General features: G+C 37.5%; 1 long non-coding RNA gene across 1 annotated transcript; it reads left to right on the top strand.

Annotated features, from left to right (window-relative positions):
* Window positions 1-1,672: 1,672 nt before the first annotated feature.
* On the top strand, window positions 1,673-15,765 carry LOC135301133 (uncharacterized). Its single transcript, XR_010362872.1, has 3 exons — window positions 1,673-1,774; window positions 5,684-5,777; window positions 15,680-15,765. It is a non-coding gene; the product is annotated as an uncharacterized LOC135301133 (long non-coding RNA).
* The last annotated feature ends 438 nt before the right edge of the window (window positions 15,766-16,203 follow it).

A 16,203-nucleotide genomic window follows, 5' to 3' on the forward strand; every position in this document is an offset into this window, starting at 1 on the left:
GGTACCCACTTCCTGTAGTTGCTGAGCAGTGTTTACCAGTTGTATCATAGTAGGAGAGTGGTAAAATGCAATGTGAAAATACTAGATGCTTGTTTAAGGACAATTGAAAAAAGAAAAAACATTTAAAAATCCCAGTTTGTGAAAGTTTCATTCTCAGAAGATTCTCAATTTCAACATAACCCTGTTTTTTCTGGAGAAATAAAATTCTTCAGAAACCAGGCAGACATCTCTAGGGAGAATGCTGTCACAGGACAGGGAAATTCCTGTCATTTATATGCTGTTTTCACAAATTGGTTTTAGCACTCCAACTTGGACTGTTCTGTGTGACAAAAAAGGTAGCAAAAGAGGCATAGCAAGAGCACAGACTGATGTATTTTTGCACTGGTTTGCAAGAGAACTTGTATTAGTTTTTCGCCATCCAGATTTTTCTTTAGTATTTTTCTCACTAAGTTCACACAGAATGCTGGAAAAACATACTTTCAACACTTCTAATTTAGTACATCCCCCATATGCACCCATAGAAGAGCAGACACATGCATACATGACAATAGCTACTTGTTAAGGGCTGTTCTGTTGAAAAATGTTCTGTTTTTTTTTTTTTGTTTTTTTTTGGTTTTTTTTTTTGTTTTTGTTTTTTTGTTTGTTTGTTTTTTTTGCCTAGTATCTTAGAAATAGCTCTGAGAGGAATAGCTTCCCTCCAGTGTCACAGACCATCAACCAAACTTTTTCTTTGTACAGAAGACATTTGTGGCTTTAAATCTCTGAGGAAGAAGCTGAGTTGTTGTTGTTGCTGTCGTGTTGTTGTTTTAGGTTTTTTTAACAGGAGATTGGGAAGGAAAATTTAAAATATTATCCAAAAAAAGTTGACAAAAAATAATCTATTGATAGAGGGCTGAGTCCAGCTTGCTGAGAGCAATTTAATGAGCTTGGATTATTTGTTTGTCTGGCTGTTAGGTTTTTTCCAAGAGCTGTTTTGTAGACTTTGGCTGTGTAATTTTTCTTAGTTTTCCAATGCTGAGTTTGTTTTTTGTTATCCCACCTAATTTTTAAAAAGTCTTATTTATTATTTGGGTTGATGTTTGAGAGAATTTTGTGTTCTTTCCATGAGTCATGAGGGCATCAGGATTTGTTCTGATAAACTCTGTAATCACCACCAGCCCTGGGCACATGACTGACAATTGGATAGGCTGGCTTCTTGCAGACATCTGCTCCTTTATACCTGTAGAAGATGCCATAAACTGACATAGGCAATCAAGTTTTGGATGTCATTAGGACCTCTTCCCGGTCCATCTGTGCTTTACCCCGCAGGATTTCCTAGAGTGTTTTGCATTCATGTATGTCTGTGTACGGTGAAGATGGCTGCCATCAGCTGGATGGCAGCACTCAAAATAATTGTCAAAGGCACTAAATTCTGTGCCACATCAACTTCTCACATCACTTTAAGAAAAATATCAACAATACAAAACTTCCTGAACTTGTCTGTTCCTGAAAACATTTACGTGACATAGAGTAGACAAAGTGTATTTGTCTGTTTGATCTATTTGATTGTGAAAAATCAGGTAGGCTGGGCATCAGTGGGTGGGGATTATGAAAATATCAGTCCATGTTAGGCAAATGTTTGTCCTCTCTCCTTTAGAAACAGGAAAGCTGTGAGAGTTTTTCAGAGATGTAAAGCTGAGATAGGAGAGCTGCTTTACAGCAGACTCTCACATGTCCCTCCTCTGGCTTTTGAGGAAGCATTAGGGCATGCTCTGCAGTACCTGTGCTGGCACTGGTAAGACTTGTTTACTTTCCCTTATTCTTTATTGAAGCTGTGTTTTGTAAGCCTGCTCCACAGAAGCATTTTTTGGCAGAAGAGCGATGCCAAAGGATGTCTATTTGGAGGACAAAACTCCTTTTCTGCTGTCCCACTGTGTTCAAATACATTTAATACAGAGTGAAGGTGTGTCTTACACAGCAGAACTGTCTCTCATACCATATTATTCCAGGTGCATGAGACAATGCCATTATCAGTGGCTAAAGATTCAAACGTAAGTCACTGAATAATTAAGCATACACTATCTAAGATGGTAAGTTGTGTAGTTTTATTGGCTTGTAAAAAGTCAGATAAAGTTATTGACTTATTAACTATACTCCTCATTTTCCCAGATATATAGAATTAGTAATTGCTTAAATGAAATATCTGGTTGACTAAGGGACAAAAAATCTGGCCTACAACACAAAAGATTACATGCGCTTACAGTGTCCCTCATGCAACTCCAGTATGCCAAATATGCTCTTATCAACACACAGAAGTGAAATGTTTGCCCTCAGGGTTTCCTGTGCCAGTTCACAGATGGGCAAAGTTAATGTTCATGAAGGCTAGCAGAGTCTGATGTGAATGAAGCCTTAACCAAATATTCTGTGGGTAACTTTCAATTTACTTTTGTAGCCTCAGAATTAGATCTGAAGCGACTGTCAGTTAAATCAGGATTAATTTTGGACAAAACCTATCTACTAAAAAAAAATCAGTTAAAATTTTGTACTGCAGAGAGAAAAAAGGACTAATTACCATTAAACACTTGTCAGGCCAGTTCTGGTGAACCTGTAGTATTTCTAATCTAAGATACATCTGGCTTCTTTCCTTGTAAACTGACACACATCAAGCTTCTGATGACTTCTGACTGAAGTCAGCCAGGCTGCCTGTGAACCAACCAAAAGCTATCTGAATCTGCTCTAAATACATGACAAAATTGTGTAGTTCTAGCTGAAAGCAAGCTGAATTAGTGTTTGCTTCTCTGTGTTAAACTGTTATTGAGATATTAGTGGAATGCATACTCATCCTATAATGGCTTTTTGAACCATTATTATCTTTTAATAAGAAGTTTGAACTCATATGTAAGGATGAGGTAGGGATAAAAAGTTTGGTGAGAACCAGATTCTACCTGAACTGTATTCTTATAATTAGCAACATGTAAAAATAGTTTTCACTGATGCTGTATCCTGAAATTACTCCTTACAGGACTCATTTTACATTGCAAGGGCTGGTACACTTAACTATGGCTGTAACCTTTATGACTTACAGCAATAAATTTTATCAAGAGGAAAACAAAATGTTCTAAATTTCAGTACTGGAAATTTAGCTTTGTCCGTAAGAATGAGAGCCATTTTTCGTGGCTCTGGCAACACTAAAAATAAAAACAACTGGGCCATTTGCCTCTTCTGGAATATCTGTATGTAACTCTCTTGAAACCAGTGGAAATGGAAATAGCAGGATATCTGCCTTTTATAGATTCAGCATTTCTATATAGATTTCACTGTCATGCTGATATGAGGAGACAGGGAATTTTACCATTCCTCTTGAAGTTGTAGAGGCTTATTAAAACTAAAATAACAATATATTTTTAATAAAATAAAGAGAAGACTGAACACATAGAGGAAATAAACCTATTGATTGGAGGGTAGAGCCCAAACATGTTTTCAGACATTAAAGAAGACAGTACTTTTCATAGGTTATTCCCTGTAAGTCATTTGTCGTTCAAGAGACTTACCATCCTGACTACACCTCACTCACATCTACTGGCTGGTACACTATTGTTTAAAGAAATTCCAAGAAAACTGTTTCCCAGCAATATTTGTAGCAGAGGAAGGAGAAGGTCCTACAGGGCAGGAGGATGAGACTAACAGTAAACAAAATGCTAAGTCAGTTTTTAAGGGGACTTACACATACTAAGAATTTGTAATTGCTTTGGCTTAACCAGACAGGCTGGCACTGCAATTTTCTACACTTTCCAGTAGCTGCTGTGGAGTGCATATGGAAGAGCATTATGAGAAGCCCATGGGCAACACAACCTCACTCTGCAAGGGTAGGCTGAGGACTTGAAGCCCTGGAGAGCTGTTGTAGGCATGCAGGGATTGCTGCCAGTTCAGCTGTTTGCTCCCATTTCAAGTCCCACCTTCACCCCTCTTCTTGACTTGCTTCAACGTCTAGTGTAGAAAGGGAAGAGGAAAGAGTAAACCCAGGGCTTTATTTAATTACCAGGTGCTCTGAAAGGGTAGAGGAAGACTGAAGCATGTGTCCAGTTGTGCTTATATAGGCAACATGAGGCTAGGACAGTATTTCTGTGTTTTATACATGCTCCTTTTTCTTTCTGCTTTACCAGCAGCACAACGGCTGAAAGGCCTGTCCCAGATTTTCAGGCCTGTCCCAATGGCCTGAAAATCTGTCCCATGAGTAGTTTGTATTAGAGGTACTGGAAATGCCTGAAATAATCCTCAGGGTATCTGAAGATCTTGATCCAGTGATGTTGCTATCCACTTCTAAAACTGGCCTCAAGTGTACATATGACTACTAAGGGGTCTGAGTTCAAGGAGCATGCTGAGTGGGACAGAGGAGCAAAGAGGTAACTTAACCTATTTGTCAAGCTCCCTCTTCTTTGATTGCAGTATTTGCTCAGGGACACAATGGCAGTGGGCTTGAGCCCCCCATAACAACAGTGATAGAAAATGCGTTCAAGGATGCATTCATGGTGCCAGCTGCTTGGTTTGTAAGAATGTGAAAAGGCAAAGATGTTTGGGGCTGATACTTCTCTCATTTGCAGACAGCAACAGGAAACAAATCCACTGATGTAAGTGGGGTTATATTGGTGCAAATCTATTATTTCATGGATCCTTATGAGAGCAGCTGAAGAGTTGGTGCTCCTAATTAGTCCCCCGTACCCACAGAGAACGTTGTTATGAGAACAGAGAAGTCTGATTGCACTCTTCTTTCAAAGGAAACCTACTGACATGGTGCTGGTGCCCTGTCACCAATTGTGGGCCACTCTCCTGAAGTGGGGAGATAAGAAGAGTATCTTGTATAATATAATAATATATATATATATATAGCTGCTATATATATATTATATATATATATATATATATATAGCTGCCCTAGCCCCATCAGAGAAGTGCCTAGTCCAGTGCTAAGGGAGGAAAATGTTTTTGCTCAACATCTGATCTACTGTTCTGCCTAAGATCATTTGGAAAGAAAACCCTTGATTCACATATGTGGATGAATGATTTGGTATGCAGTTTTCTTTTTGTCAAACCAATGGCACTTTGGCCAAGTCTCTCCATAGAAGCAGGGCTGTGCCATCTGTGTCCCATGTCACTTGAAATAAAAATTATATATGACTTTATATCTGGCAGAGATTAAAGCAGTAATTAAAAAAATACTAACAATCTAGTGATCTAACAGCCAAACATCATTATCCATGATTTCTTTTTGGGAAACAAGACAATTTTCTTCCTCCCTATTAACTGTACTGAACTGGTTCCAACTAGGTTTCCTTTGACAACTGCTCATTTAACTGGTCCTTTTGTAACAAAGTTAAGGTATTATACAGTACTTCTGCAGAATGAAGAAGACACTCAGCTAGATAAAAACTGTTGCAAAAAAGCCCAACATTCCTAAGATCTGGCTGCTTCTTAAACCATTCCAGTGCTTGTCGAAATTATTTTTTCCAGGTTATCAGAATATTCATTTAGCTTCAGTATCCCACAGGGAAAAGGACAGAAAGTTGAATTGTTGTCATAGCTATCTGTTAGCTATTTCACACTAGGTAGTACAAGAAATACCAATTGTTCTGCAGATGTAAGCGATTCTGTCTCTTCCTTCTTCATCTGAAATGCAACATCTCTTATTTTTTTTTTCTCTTCATAGCAAAGTCGACCCAGAGCTGGTGATTGTTTTACTTGTGATCATTCACAGAGAAGATCCTGGGACAGTGTTTTGCCAGAATTTAGCTACACTTATTGTATGTACACCATATTATGTGTCCTTCATTCCTCATGGTTGTTTGCAATGCAAATTGTAGGCTTTGACTCCTGTAGTGCCATATCCATGGTAACCAAATGAAGGCAAGTTTGCATTACTTCCTTAGTAAAGTGTAATCCTCTCCCTGGTATATGGGCCAAGACAGCATACAAAGTTAAAGGAACGGTAGTATATTTCAGTATATTTCATGGAAAGGGAAACAACCAAAGCATCTTTGCTTTTTTTTTCAATTCTTTTCCCTGTGTGTGAGTTATCACTGCACTCCTTCACCTTCTCTTTCTGATCTTGTCTTTTTCTATAATTCCCATTGTTACAAGCTAGACTAGTTCTGATTTCTGCTTTCCCTTTGCCAAAAGGATAAGCAAACAATTATCAAGTCAAACTGCCAACTTAAACACTACTTCTTGGCAAAAGCTTTTCTTTGACCTTGGTATCTTCAAAAAAAACAAACAATGGGTGTGGAAAGCCAAGTGAAGAATGCCAGTGCTTGTATTCCAGTTTTTCAGATGTCTGGTAGAACAGAGGCAGAGATGCACCAGCCTCCTATTATTCCAATACATTAATAACTGGATCAAGCCATGCAGATTAGAGTTAGCATTTTCTTTGTAATGATAAAATATTTTAGAAATATTTTTTTCCTGTAAGATATAATGTAAAGGTAATTTTTTTATCTTAATTTCTGCTTTTAATTCTACTTAAAAGAGCTTAATTCCAGATTTAAAGAGATTTTATTTTTTTCATAGTTTCATAGACTCTCTTTTGACTGGACAGATGTATTTTTGAGCTAAGGGAACAGACTCAAACTGAATGTACTGCAAATTATTGCTGTTGATACTGTTTCCAATGTTGTTTTAGTTTTCTGCTTTTGACACTGAATTTATGCACTTTCCCTTACATATCTGTAAGGCTTAAAATGCAACTCTTTCCCTCTTCAACACAGTCTCATGCCGTTTGAATACAAGGAAGGACTTCTTTACTATGTAGGTGATCAAACACTGAAACAGATTGTCCAGAGAGGGTATAGACTCTCCCGCACTGGAAATAGTCAAGAACTATCTCAGCACAAAACTGTGCCAGGTGCTCTAGGATGAGGCTGCTTGAGCAGGGAGTTTAGACCAGATGATCCACTGTGGTACATTCCAAGCCCACCCATTCTGTGATTCTGTGAAATATCTTTAATTATTGTTATTTACCTTTATCTGTAGTGTTCTCAATTAGAGTAAGCTCTCTAATAATAATTAAAATGCAGCATGAAGATACCATCAGTTTCCAATCATGTTATTTAGAATAAACAACACTGCTTGTCTCAACCAGCTTTATGACTTCTACTTTGAAAAGAGCAGAACAAGTTGATATTATGCCCCCGGACAGAAATTGTACCAAAGGCTTCACACGGGTAGAACCCTCTCAAAATTTATATTTACCAGCATATGAGAAAGCTTGAAATGTTATTACAGCATTCATTACCTGTTATGCTTTCAGAAAAGCTTCATTTCCTGGTGTTGCTCATGCTTGTGAGTTTTTACATGTTCCATTGAAAACTTTGGTACTTTGAATATCAAACTGAGTGTCTTTTGTTTCTGTCAGAGCAAGTGGCAGGCATGCTGGAGAGACAAAAAAAAAAAAAAAAAAAAATCATCCTACAACAGCTCTGAGTTCAGTGTGCTTAAGAATTTGGATGTTCATGGGCAGGGAAAGGGGACCCCAGCTTCATTTAGCTGCCCAAAGTCAGATCCTAAAGCAAAAGACTGAAAAGGTTTCTGTTATCTCCTTTTGCTAGTGATTAAGACAGAGAGAAAACATTAAGTTTTAAAGCAGTGATTTGTCCTAATATGTGACAACTGAAAAGAAAAATAATACAGACCAGAAAATGTGACGATTTTATTCCTCAGGGCACCAGGCTAGATGCATATTTCTTCTTGTTTACTGGAGCAGCCATTAGTAGACAGATACTGTGTTCTTTTTCCCTGATAGAACTGCCATAAGTGTAGCTAAATCAGAATGGAAAACTGTGTCATATAAGTGACTCCACGGTTGTAGTATGAAGGATATCTGCTGTTTTCCTCCCATTGTCTTTTTTAAAGTGTTACCTAAAAGCAACAATTAATTCATAAATGATACAGAGTATGAACTCTACAGTACATAGAGTTGATTACAGAATTTTCATCCTAGCTATGGGATCTGAAAAAAGCATTTTTTTTTCCTATTCATTCTATGTTGCAAAAGCATACTTAGCATCCCCCCTCCACCAACAGAAAATGAATACTAATATCAGAAAGTGGGGAAAAAACCCAAAACAAGATTTTATTAACAACAGAATGCCCACAAGGCAAGGAAGAAAAGTAAATTACTAATAAACACCAAATTATCAGAACTCACAACCCTCCCCCCCACATACAGAGGAACAAAGACCCAAAAATGCCTGGAAAATGGGGCAAATGTAGGAGAAATACCCTTTCCTGACATATGGTGCAAAATGGTGCCAGCTTTCACTCTGAGGAAAGTGAAGCATCGATGAGAGAGGTCCAGGTAGTCAAAAACCTGGTGATTCTGTGCCATCAGCCTTCTCTCCACAGCAATCACAGTGGGTGAAGCAGCTGGGCTGGAGCCTTTTGGTGTGCTTTGTCTCCCTGGCTTGTTTCTCTGAGGTTTGGGTTTAGAACAGGGTGGCCCACTCTAGATGGTCCTGCTTCTTGGTTCTTGAGGTTTGTTGACCTCAAGGCAACTGAAAGATTTCTAGTGCAGCTCCTCCAAGACATAGAAGGGAAAAGTTTTTACCTGGGCCAAGAAAATCAAGATAGCCAAGCAAAACCTAACCATACAGTGCCACAGAATGCCTGGGCAGGGAGGCTTCAACAATGGCCACCTAAGAGCCCAAAGCTTCCCCCTTCCCTGGTCTGGCACACATCCAGTCCTGGGCCTTAAAGATACAGCAATCATTTTTGGGCATAAAGCAGATGATCATGGAATAGATTATGATCATAAATCACTTCAAGACAGGCAACAAAGCTGGTGAAGAGTCTAGAAAATCTGTCCTGTAAGAAGCAGCTGAGTGAACTGGGGTTGTTTACCCTGGAGAAGAGGAAGCTCAGGGGTGACCTCATTTCTCTTGACAATTACCTGAAAGAAAGTTGTAGTAAGGTAGGGGTCAATTTCTTCTGCCATGGCTCAGGTGAAAGGATGAGAGGAAATGGCCTTAAGTTCCACTAGGGGAGATTCTTATTAGATATTAGGGGAAAAAAAAATCACTGAAAGAGGGATTAGGCATTGAAATAAGCTGCCCATGGAGGTGACATAGTCACCATCTCTAGAAGCATTCTTGGGGGTATTGTTTAGGGTCATTATGGTGGTTCTGTACTGATGGTTGCACTAGGAGGTTGAAGGTCTCTTACAACCTTGTTATTTTGTGATTCTGTAACAGGAAAGCAAATTTTTTTCCCCCACCAAACAGTTGTAGTGTTTTTGCAACATATTTTGCCTTTGGTGTAACATCTGAGCTATTGCGCATGACTGTTGCAGACCTAGACATGGCTTTTTTGTGTTTCATGCCAGGAAAGTCATAAAATCACCTCTCTTAGATGCAGTTCACCTCATGGATGGGATTTCCTCGGGAGGTAGTGGCATTGTCTCAGGTGATGCAGATCAAGTGTTTCAGCAAAGTGAAGGCATTTCTTCTGTGGCAGCTGAACTGTGCCTTGAACCAACACTCCCAAGGTCAGACAAGAAGCTTCCCAAATTCACTGAATATTACAGCATTTTATAAGTCTTCCCTTTCAACACCATGTCCCCTGATACTATGCCATTTAAAAGCTGCTTTTGCAGGCCTTAATCCATTTTTCTCTCTGAATATCTTGAACACAGCCTGGTTTCTATCTCTTCTCCTTACTCCTCTTATAATCTCAGGAACCGTGATGTAATTGAAAATTGCATTGAATGAACATTGCTTTTGTGGTTTGATGGAGCAGTTTGCATGGTCTGAGGGCTAGCAGCTGGACAGCTATGTCAGTGCCGTCACACTAAACTCACATTTGGTTGCAAAGGCATCTGAACACTTGGGAAAGGTTTAATTTCTGAAAGACATGAGAAGTGATAAAAAGCATGATGCCCCAGCAGTTGCTGTTTCAGAGGACTTCAAAATTTCTGTTACAATGATATTAAAAAAAAAGCACATTATTCCACTGATTAGGGTACAGTGACAGAAATTTTACATTTTAAAAGGATACAATTAGCAAGACAAAGTATTATTATATTTGTGTCACACACAGGAAACTGATGTGCAACAGAAAGAGGAGATTTGTCCATTTAGAACTTGTGTTTCCAGAGTAGCAGCCCAAAGATTCATCCTCAGAAAATATCTTCCCACAATATCATCAGCAATAGAGCTCTCTATTGGTCTCTAAAAACACTGATGTTTCACAATAAATAAGTGCAGGGAATTTTTTCTTTAGCTTCCAGACTTGCTTTTTGAGATGACAGCAGACTCAGGCCGATGTATTGTACTGGTGACAAGCATTTGTGCTTTGCTCTTAGTCACAAATTCCATCTTTGTTTTTATTCTCAATGTCACTTTCTTGTTCACAGACGTTCTGGTGGAATGTTTGCACCTTTTTGTATTTCCTGTTTGTCCTGGTTTAACATAGCTGGGTTTTTAGTTAAGGAGAAATCAATCAGCTACTGAAGTGATTCTCTGTAAGGACTGCTAACAGCTTCCTCCATACTCAACAGAACCATGTTTGTTTATCTTTGGGTTAAAAAACTGAAAAGAAAGGTGGGAGAGCTGGGATCCATTTCTGACTTTGCTGGAGGATAATCCTCCCTCTACAGAAGAGTGGACAGTCTCCACAATTCAAGCTATGCAGGAACTGTGTATTGGGATGCGTTCATGCTGAATAAGAAAATATTGTTTTCAATTTTCATTAGGACTGCTAGATACTTCCAGAATATTTACGGCTGCATATAATAAAGTAATGCTTTGCAATTTTATTTTGCTTTCCAAATTTAGTTATAAAAAGCCCTCAGACCACCAAAGGAAATTATTAGATTCTTCTCGCAGGATTTCCTATCCATTCCAAGACTGACCAAAAATGAAGTCATACAGTGGGGTGGTAATTGGTAAGATAATTTGGCAATGGTCTTCCTGAGAGCTCTACTTTTATTTTCAGAAGAAAATAGAAGAAAATATCTATCACTGGTTGCATTCTTCTGTTCTGTAAGTTTGTGTTACTTCATTATATAATTATTTATATTTTTTTTCTCCGGTAAGAAGTATCTTCAGTATTGAAGATTCTGGTAGGAAAATTGTGACCCCTGAAAATTCAGAACAAAATGTTCTACTTTGGCCAACTTGAACCAAAGATTGAGCTTTGTATTTTGTTAAACTACATCAAAATGCTTTTTATACAACTATTTGTTTTGAAATGACCTGTCTTGCTTATGACACAGTCCCTCATAAGAAAATGCATCTCAATGCTCCATTAATTTCCAGGCTATTCTTTGAAAGATAGAATTTTCCATCATGTGTCTCATTCTCTTTCTGATCAAATAATCTCCTTTGTCATGGTAATTTCACAAGGCTGTATGCTTCAGGGTAGATGTAGCACACTGTAAAAGAATAATTTATAGCACAAACTGTGGTTACACATACTATACCTAATCCCATAGGCAAAGTACCACTGTAGAGAAATATAGTTTAACCTTAGAATTACTTAAAATTAATTGTATTTTGATCACCAAAATTGAGATATTTTTAAATTGTTGTCCAACTTTGGCATAAAAACAAAGCCTGAAAGACTGGTATTTCCCATGAATTCTTCAGTATGACTTCATGTATTCCCTGCTTTTAAAGTGTGAAAAAAGAACATATGCAGACTTAGGAATGATATTTGAAAGTGAGATGAGGAGAAAAAAAAAATAGCAGTTGCCTTATATTACAGTCATAGCAACATTTTTCAATATTAGGGTAAGACCAAGCCAGCCACATTTATAGAAAGGAGAGCTATATATTATTACAGGTGTCATTACTAATTATCATGTCACTATGCAAACATGGAACAGTTGAGAGCTATCATACAGTTTACTCTTAGGTGATACATTGAAAAAGCTTTAACTCCCATTCTACTCACTCCTGGCCCAGATAAGCTGATTCAATTAGGTTCTTAATAACATTTAAGTTCAGAAATGGCAGACTTTACTCCTGCAGAATGCTAAAATTTAATGGGTTTTGCTTTAAGCATAAACTTATCTTTTGAATCTCAATTTTTAACAGAAGTTGATATATATTGAGGGGAAAGTAGGTAATGCATACAGGAAACATGAGCCTATGGCTCTGTTTTTCCACAAGCCATCCCCATCCGTGTCCTGAATGACCTCTCTTGTGCTTGCCCATTGGACTACCTTCCTGACCTTGTCTCTCCTTGGGACAGAGAAGATGTTCTTTTGGGTTTGGTTTTTTTTTTTCAGTCTATCAACAAGGGGGACTAAGTTTCGAGGCCAAGAGCAGGAAGGTAAGACAGAACATCGGAACGCCATTCATCATTTCTAATAAGGCCTGCTTAATGATAAAATATCAAGCACCACAGATCTTAGGCTGGGCAGGAGTTATTGGGAGAATGTGATACCATGGATAAGGTGTATACTTTTTTCTCTCATAAGGCCTTTAGCCAAAAAGTCCCAGGTTCACGTTCTTCACTGGCATGATTTCATTTTCTTCTGCTGAAGGAGTAGAGGTTTCTAGGATGTGTTTGCAATGTAGTCTGGAAGTTATGGTATGAAACTATTGGGTGACTGTAATTCTGCTTGACCTAAATGCGAAACTTTTTACTTGTTCTCACCTGCTTTCCTCATCTGTTGAACACGGGGAATTCAGAGAATTTTTTTTTTAATAGGAAAGGAGCCAGAAGCTCAAGTCACTTCACAGCTCTTCGTGTCCACAGAATAATATTTTTGAAGCCCAAAATATTATTTATCAATATTTCCTTATCTATACTTTCTGTTTATTGAGCAGAAGATGCAGTTCGACAGTTTGTGATTTAATCTTGTCTCCTGTTAAAAGGCTAAAATGTCCTCAAGTATATAAGGCCACATTTTGGTTGGCAAAGGTATACTTAGATGTTCAGTGAAGAGTCCCAGTTAGCACCACAGTTGGTCTAAAAAGCATTTTTAATTTGTTTATGTTTGTTACATTTTCTGACAGATTTCTAAAGGGCTTTATTTCCCCCGAAGTATGTTCCAGCATTGGCATTCACATTCAGTGTTTCTAGTGCTGGGAACAAAATACTTACATAGATCAAGAAGCATAAATACCGTGCCCTCCCCATTACAATTTCTGTGATGTCTTGAATATGGAGAAAGCAAACTCTAAAAAAGTCAACCTCTCTAATGAGAAACTTGCCATGACAGTCTTCTCATTAGGAAAAAAGCTTGAGACTAACCATGAGTGAAAATACCTGTGTTGCCGTACCCAGAGATTTAAACTTTGTCCAAGTCACGAGGTGGATGTGGGGTCCTGAGCAGTTTATTACCATTTAACAGATTGGATGTCTTAGTCTTGGTAGCAGTATATTGGTATGCTCTTGCCTCATAGAAATACAGGACAACTTACTTTGGCCTACAGCAAAAGCTAGTTAAGGTGTCACAGCCTGTGTTTGCCTCATTTTAGAGTACAGCCATACCAGCTATTGCCTCTTACCCAACTTGCGATAACCTATCATGTTCTGCTCATTTGATTATTTGGGGACTTGCTACTGCCTATATTGTCTCTAAACGCAGCATCATTAAAATTGTCATTATGTTCTTTACTTAACATCCTAGCCAGTGTTTCACAGTGCTAGGTTTTTATTTTGCAGCATTTGTGTTCGCTGAGTCCTGGCAATGTCATATATTAAGGAAATCATATCAGCAGTCAGTTTGTGGTATAATGTTCTCTTACAGAGAGGAGTACGTATGTGCTGCTAGGGGGAAAATTGTATTAATCCTCACTTTCTAATCTTATTTTTTATATTTTCTAGGATTTTATAGTGAATTTAGAGCTTCTGTTGGTGCATGAGTAGGAAATAATATACAACTAGCAGTTGATTCTAATTCAAAACATGCTCAGTTTGCTGCTAGAAAGTCTGCTTTATGTTACTGCACAAATTACAGGATGTCAGTAACCTTTATGTTCTCATTTTGGATGGGTATCCTTTTACTGAATAAGCTAGAAGAAACTCATATAAGAATTTACGAGCAAAAGAATAATTTTCTGAAAGGAGGTTTTCTCCTTCTTTACTGAAACAATTTTTTAAGTAGAAAACTTTTAAAGTTCTTCTTCTCTATTTATTTTTATAGATAAAAAAGCCCATAACATTTATCTTATGTAATTCAGGTATCTTCTGCTGTTCATAGGCAAATGTTACCCTAGCTTTCTGATCAGCAAAGTGTGTTATTTCAGTGTTAGAAGAGGAAGTTACAACTATAGGCACTGTATATTTTCATCTAATTTATTCCTATCTCATCCTCATGAAATCGTTATATATATACCTTACAGCTCACAGGTACGGCACACTTGGAGTCCACTAAACAGTGTTTTAAGTTCTTGGACATATATTTCCTCCTCCAGAAACTCTTGCAAGTATTCAGCATCTGTCACTACTCTCAAGCATATTTAGTATATGATGCTAAGCCCAGAGAAATCAATATTCACAAATATTCACAAAATTTTGAATATACTTGAAAAACTATTATGTACCAAAAAAAACCATACCTGTATATGTTGGAATGAGAATAAAAAGCAATATATTACAATTGTGGGGTTTTCATTAAAAAAAAAAAAAACAGGGATTGAAATATATTTTAATCAAATTTGCTCTTTATATATCTTCAATGGTTCTGCAGCACATAGTGGAACCCAATTCATAGTGCCTACTTTTAAATCCAGGGGCTTAGAGTGTACTGCTGTGGATTCATGAAATATAAAGGTACTTATTTTCCTTTTCCTATTGACATGTATTGCATTATTCTATCACTAAACTACACTTTGAGTTTACCACAGTGATATTGTTTGTTTGAACTTTGTCACTCAGGCTAAAATTTTTCCTTATTTCATTAAATCAGTCTTTTGGTCTTTTCTCTAGTTTGATGATTTCCGTTTTGAGGTAAAAAAGTAAGAAAAATAAATTATTTTTAGTTCTTCTTTGCAGTTTCCTTCTCTCCAACTTATATCAACAGTGTTAATTCAAAAATCATATTCCTCTAGGCCTGTTTAATACCTGATCTGATGGATAACCTGCAATGGTAAAAAAACAAATTATCAATGCAGTGCTTTCACTCTATATAAACATTTGCTACTGATCTTAATAGGTGTGCATAAGGTAAAGTTCATTTTGGGCATGATAAAATCTATTGGCAAAGACTACCATGGTGTGGGATATCCCTTTTACAGTGTGAGGGCTTTGAAAAGCAGTTATTTCTCTACAGGTTAGCAAACACAGACACAATAAAGTGAAGAACATAATAATTCTCAGCTGCCATTCCTGGTGCTGTAACTCATTATGCCTTGTGTCTTCAAAACTTTGTTATGAGCAATTATATCTTTTGAAGTAGGTGGCTAGAGAAACCATATTCCCTAAAGGTTTCCCAAAGATTCACCATCTGTCAAAAGTGAGCCACTGTGCCACCTTTATAATTAACTGGTACCTTACACCTACATTCTCACACCTACTGTAACATACTGCTCTTGAGAAGTGTATTGCCTCACTCAGATCAACTAATCTTCTAAGACATTGCTATTATGTATCATAAAAAACCAAGACAAAATGAAAATGTTTACTTTATGAAGAAATAATAACGACATCCCAGAGGAGTATGTAAGTAAATACATTTCATGGTTCCTTTTTTACCAAATAGGTCCCTGCTAGAGTTTTCAGAAAGTCCAGTTATGTCACGCTGCAAGAATCTCAGCTTTTCCCACATGCTCACGCTCACTGGTCCACCCCAAAGGTTAGTTACATCCATATATTACCAGAGAGGAATACAAGTTATTAGTCTGTCCAGAGATCAACAAATGTGAATACAATTTTTAATAAGCAAATTATTTTTTATTACAATTTTATTAAGGTCTTAATTTGTAAAAGCCATGTACTGGTTTATTTAAACAAGATTAAAGTAATCTTCTCAATAACAGTTACCTGATCTCAAACGAATTTGTAAAAAATTAAAACCTACCTGAAGCTACAGTGGGCTTTGGATCCTCTGTAAAAGGCTGTGAGACCTTATGGCAGCTGCAGCATGCCTTATCTGTGTTGTGTCTAGAGCAAAAGGAACCTGCAAAGCTGTGAACGTACACCTTTTATTAATGTTCTACTTGCTAAGCTATCTAGATGTAATGCCACCAGATTTTTCTGGGAAAATAAACATATATTAACCTTTTA

Source organism: Passer domesticus, chromosome 1 (genome assembly GCF_036417665.1).
Source record: "Passer domesticus isolate bPasDom1 chromosome 1, bPasDom1.hap1, whole genome shotgun sequence".
Lineage (NCBI taxonomy): Eukaryota > Metazoa > Chordata > Aves > Passeriformes > Passeridae > Passer > Passer domesticus.